Source organism: Mytilus californianus, unplaced genomic scaffold (genome assembly GCF_021869535.1).
Source record: "Mytilus californianus isolate M0D057914Y unplaced genomic scaffold, xbMytCali1.0.p SCAF_6, whole genome shotgun sequence".
In the NCBI taxonomy this organism is placed as follows: domain Eukaryota; kingdom Metazoa; phylum Mollusca; class Bivalvia; order Mytilida; family Mytilidae; genus Mytilus; species Mytilus californianus.
The window spans coordinates 8014161-8020542 of record NW_026262712.1 but is presented as its reverse complement, the minus strand read 5'-3'; the positions used below and the strand labels follow the sequence as shown (position 1 = coordinate 8020542).

Here is a 6382-nt window from a genome sequence, read left to right as displayed (position 1 = left end):
GATTATTTATAAGTAAAGGTACGTTAATGACGAATTACTTGTCTTTCATAAGATTACTGGACTATTCAAGAATATCGCATTGATAAAATAACGGACTATTCAAGAATATCGCATTGATAAAATAACCAATTATAAACTACACCCCTTATCAAAATGAATCTGCGCATGAATGCAGTGACAACTATTATTTTTAATGACGATGATGAGTAAATACAGGAATACCTGAGGAACTATATGGCAACCTTATAAAAAAAACAAGAACGTGATAATACTTGAACACAAAAGAAGCTTTGTAACCAAAGGATAATTTAAGTAAATATCGAAATCCGTTTAAGGGGGCGTTGCATAACGTACTTGGAGGCACACTTTCTTAATTTCATCAATTTCTTAATGAATAATTAAAAAAATGAAATTTGTATATACAGGTAGAGGTAATGAAGTATGTTAGGTATTGTTCGGAGAGGTCTCTGTTGGCAGTTTGAATCTCCCGACTAATCTTTCGTAGTATGTATACTGCTTTGTATTTCATTTTTTGTGTTTATTTGGTCATATTGTAATTACACCTTACTTAACAATAATTGTGAATTCTAGACAATATATGGTTTTCAATACGTGTCGGACGAATAGTTCAAGGTAAAATCAGCACATACTGTTCTCTGTTTTGTTTCTATGTTTGTAATACGCAGGTAGGTTAATGTACTTTAAAAAAAAACTGGCACTGAATATCGGTGTTTGCATCGAAATCTAAATCTGACGTCATTTACCAAACTACGCGGAATCTGATTGGCCTGATCGTTCCATCAACGTCAAGGTTGGGCTTGCACATCACGTCATACTTCGTGATCATCAGCTGATCGGGCACCTTGTCATGAGTGTCTTATCAAGTAAACACACGTTTCAAAGATGGATATTGCTATTATTTTGAGGTAAGTTTGTTTCAAATTATCATATTCTTTTACTGCCAAAGGCCGTATATTTCATTTCATTGAAGGAAGATTATACATCTAGATCAAAATGTACCTTTCTTTAAAAAGGGGTGTTAATTTTCACATTTGGCGTTTTTCTGGCTATTTAAAAAACGGCAAGGACGAAAGGCAGTGTTTATAGAAAGTATAATTTTAGGCAAGTCAAAATTACTTTACTAGTGTTAAAATAATGTGGGTGCTTATGAAAAAGTGCTGTCAGACTGACATGCCATGGCCATATTAGATCATATTATTGTGGAGGAAAACACTTCCATATATTTTGAGCATCAATCTTCAAATTACTCTTTAAGCATCATGATTGTGTCCCATTTTCTCTTAGGTATTTGATTTGTATAATCATTTACATATTACAAATACAAAGAAGGGGGTCAAAGAAAGAAAAAGAGAGCATAGCATTTTTTAACTACATCATGGCACAGTGTGTGCAGTCATGCCAATAGCTTGTCTAAATTTAGTAAATTATCATTATAAGTAGGAATTTGATATATAAAAATAACTAGCTTTTATAATTATTTAGTATGATGTGACCATTTTTCAAACACAATATTAATTTCATTCATGTTTTAAAATCTCATATTAACATTTTATTTCATCACTTTTTGTGTTCATACATAGAGCAAATTTGATTTATTGATTTATTGCACTTTATAAAGTGATATAAACATATTATCATTATATTGATTAACTATCAAAATTGACATGAGTTCTGTCTGTTGTAACTATGATGTCTAGTACAGATTAGGAGGACACTTTTGTTTATCAAAAGACACTTTTCAACTATTTAGAGTGGTATGGGCTTGAAATATTCCAGTTATGATTGTAAAGTTATCTTCTTCTTTTGTAGAAAGATTATCACTACACATTAGAATGAAATTTCTAATACCCAGAGAAAACATAGTTTCCACAATGCCAAACAAGAGGTCTCCAAAATGTAAGCATTGATATTATTATATTTTTTTGTGTGTACATAACTGTTATGCTTCCCTCAGTTTCATTCAGTCAGTGCAGATGAAGTAATATAAATAAGCATATTGGTTAATCAGTGATTATGTCTCAGAAAGTATCATTTTTAGTATTATGTAGTTTAAACTATATAATATATATTGTTATTTTAAAGAAACTTTTTAATCTGGAAATGTATTTTTAACTAAAAGGTTACATCCAAGTTAACTGTTATGCTTTTTTATAGGAAGATAGAATTGAACTTACTATTTTGTATCAGATCATATATGAGGGTCTGGATGGGGTCCTTCATTTCTGTATTCTTTAATTTTTTAGGCCATTTCTCTCTAATCTTTATACATATTGCCCATTATTCTCTATTCTTTATATTTTAGCACCTCATTATTCTCTATTCTTATTATAAATTTTTTTGTCCATTATTCTCTATTATGTAAACTCCACACCCTCATATATCAAGTATATTTTATCCAAATATTGTTTACAATTCTATTTTCAGCACTTTGGTGACTTGTAAGCAATGGTATTATACCACACAATGAAACTGTGAGAGAAAAAGACTGCACTTCCTTTATTTTGAAAATGCAGCAAAAGGAAATTGTGTATCATATAAAAACTACAGAGATGATTCTGGATCTATGCATGAAAAGAGAAATGATAGAAAATATATATGTGAGAATTAGTTTTTGATATATATCAAAGAAGACTGATTACTGAGCTGTGTATAAGATAATTCATGACATGTTACACGTGAATTAAAGGAAAATTGAGGAATAATGCAATTTTCAGTATTGACAACAAATTAATATCAATAAGTTGAACAATAGTGTTTCTGGAACATAGAAGACAGAGAAATAAAAATATAATCAGAGGAAAATACTGTGTACTTGTTTAATGTGGGGATTTACATACAAAAGGAAATTGTCAGATAAAACATGTTATAATATTGTGATGATTTAAAATCTGTGAGAAATGAAATGTTTATGACTATTTATGACATTTATTACTAAGATGTCAAAACAGACTGATAGCTTTAAATAACAATGTGTAAAGCTGATTTGTGGCATACAAAAAAGTGAATTTAAAATAAACCAGTTGAAAAACATTGAAGGCAAACAATGTTTAGTATTACAACAAATGGATATCAAACAAGGAACCAACAACTAATTTGATTCTGGAACATGTAAGACAGAGACATTTCAAAGGTTTGAATGTGATTTGGATTTATTGAATGAAAAACATTAGTGTAGCAGGATTTGATATTTTCAAAATAAAGTGTGAGGCATTATTTAGATCAGAAATATATGAAGATTCATCAGACATCTTTATAAAACATTTAAATAGACATTTATTATTTTACCATTCATTTATACTTTATTATGAATTGAAAAATCAAAAGCTTTATTACAAATCATTGTATAGACATTATTTATTTACCCTTGTCTGGCAAGATACATAAACATCATAATACAATGAGTATTATGAAACATGCAAGTTTTTAGTGAAAGTACACATTTATGTTCATGTATATAAAGATAAATAAATGTTTTAGAAAATTCTCTTTAATATTGTATGCTATTTGTTTTCTTTTATCATCCTTCTTAAATTTTTGGGCTAACTACTAGTACTTGATGTACTTTTTTTATTTAGTGTTAGAAGTTTAGTAAGTTTTAATCTTGGACAAATGGATTCAGCAGTTAAAGAAATAAAATTTTTAATATTTTCTGGGCTTTACCACTGTCTCTTATTCAGCAGTTAAAGGGGATAATGAATGATACATATTTCTCACAGCAGATTTGATTTCTTGAGGTCAACTTAGGGAGCTACCATTTGATTTTTATGGGGGGGCTAGGATGAAAAATTTTGTCCTGCCTATATATTTTTCCCTCTATTCAGTCCTGCCTTTTTATTTTTCACTCTATTCGGTCCTGCCTTTTTTTTATTAGTTTGTCCTGACTTTTTTTAACCTAAATTGTCATCCTGCCTTTTTTTTTTGCAAAGTGTCTCATCCTGCCTTTTTTTTTTTTACTCAGAACTCCTGTCCTGCCTATTTTTTTCAAATTTCATCCTAGCCCCCCCCATAAAAATCAAATGGTAGCTCCCTTACACATTTTAAGAGAGAAATATCATGTATTATATGACTAATAATGTCTCTGATTTTAATAAACCCTTCATTTGCAGAATGACTGGGTTTTGACAAGGAAATTAATTCATAATGTGCACAATATTTATTATTGTTATAAAATTTAAGACTTCACCAGGAAATTGATAATTAAGGACCCTTGAAATAGCTTCTTTTTTTAAGTCAGTAAGAAAGGAATTGATCAACACCTTCTACATATAGACTTTAATACTTTTTGTCATTTTAAACTATAAAACACATCAGAATGGTGTCTCAACAGTATGACACAAATTAAAAACTATGCATAACCCATACAAATCCTTTACATTGTATATTCAAGAAAGAATGCTCACATTGTGTGTGAAATATAGAAGATGAAACACCCACCTCCTTTTTTTCAAAACGTACTTATTTAAGGGCATGGTATTTTTTAATAATTAACGAATGTTATTTATTGCCATATATGCGTGATTTTCTAAATATGCGTGCATGATATAATCAGAAACAACAGCGCAAGAATGTTTTTATCTTTCATTTATGAAATTCCCGTAAACGCAACTTTGGAATGTTTTACCTCGATTACCTCCCTTCCGCGATCAGTAAAGCGTTTATGCAATGGGCGTCATTTCAGACGGTATATGCGGACAACAAACAAACGAGTAGAACAAGTTACCAACGGCAATATTATTTCAAATCCTTTGAGTTGTTTATAGAAGAATTAGTCAGCTTATTGAAAATTGCTGAACGCTTGTATAATTTTTTGGTTAAATTGAAAATAGAGGTATTTTTTATGATAAAATTCATAACAACGGACGTGAATTCCTGGTTTTAATGTTGTTAAAATAAAGGGAAACATTTATCAGTGAGCGATTAGTAGTTTTTATGGAGTAAAAGGTATCTTTTACCGTACAGTGAAATTTCATGGCGACATTTTTAGTATGGGAACTTGTTCTACAGGCTAAATCATATGGGAAATTAGTCATATCGTAAAATCACGTGACGACTTAGACACCACGTGTGACAGCAGAAAATATTTTCTTGGTAGACGTATCACCAATGTGTACCACATAAACAAATCTGGAATCAGTTATTTTTCTTTCAAAATAAAAAATAAATAAAAAAAAGGGGGGATGCCTAGAAAATTAATAAAATCCGGCATTAACCTACCTGCGTATTAAAATGACTATTGTTATGGAAAGATACAAAAAAAAAGCAATGCAGAGTATATCTTAATCAGAATGAATGAAGATCTTGCTTTGAACTCATCATCATTCGCTAACATCATCTGCGCTGTTCTTCCAAACTGTTTGCTGCATGCACTCGCATTGGCATAGAATGTACAATGGATTGATCAAATATAGCTAAGTCTTCGTTTACAAAAACTTATGATAAGATTTCAAACTTTCGTTAAATTGTTTAGGAATATATTTACATAATATTTAATTCTGTTTGCACTAACGGATGACATTAATATACCATGTATTTTTTTGTCAATAAATAAGACTTAAACCCAATGATAGGTGCAATAACAAATCATCCGACGGCAAAACGTGTTCTTCATAAAAAAAAATTCACTCAAGTCAATAGAGTTTACATAAGTATCAATAATTTACCGAATATTCGAACATTATAAAAAGCAAAAAGATATTTTTTCCAGATGAATTATTTGAAAATCAATGTCTGTTGAGGACTTAAACATCGGACACCAGAAAACGCTTCCAACTAAACAAATAAGTCAACATTATTTATAGATCGGTGAAACTAATACATATCGGATTTGTTGGCATATTTTATAGAAATGATTCATTGATTGTTTGCTATTGACCAGAATGTGACGAATTATGCCCTTTTTAACTTGCCTTCTCCAGGAACTTAATTATAACCAACGTTATTATGTAGTGTTTTCATATATCACACACTATCGCCAATCGCTGGTAAGAAATATAAAAAAAAAGAAAAACAACATTATTGTTATAGTTCTTAATATGAGAAATGAAATGACAGCCTTCCAAGAACGGAAACTAACCATCCAAACACCAGTTTACGGCTCTGTGTACACGTATTTATAAACATTGAACAAAACATACATGCACTCAATAATACGACGCAAAATTAGACAATTTTTAGGATTTCTTTTTCGTCTTTTACAAATTATTCATTTCTAATTTAAACGGACGCTAATGTTACTTTTTCAACGGGAGTGGCTTTATATAGTTGTATCTATAGTACACTTTAAAGTCCGTGTTTAAAGAAACATGTAACAAAAATGAAAACATGTTGATCAGTATTGTTAGTTTATTCAAATATGGTACAA

General features: G+C 30.0%; 1 long non-coding RNA gene across 2 annotated transcripts; it reads left to right on the top strand.

Moving 5' to 3' along the window:
• The first annotated feature begins 686 nt into the window (after window positions 1-686).
• On the top strand, window positions 687-4054 carry LOC127706920 (uncharacterized). Of its 2 annotated transcripts, XR_007984635.1 has the most exons (3): window positions 687-926; window positions 1831-1917; window positions 2446-4054. It is a non-coding gene; the product is annotated as an uncharacterized LOC127706920 (long non-coding RNA). The 2 variants fall into 2 exon arrangements; XR_007984634.1 differs by lacking the exon at window positions 687-926 and having other exon boundaries at window positions 1405-1917.
• Window positions 4055-6382: the final 2328 nt, after the last annotated feature.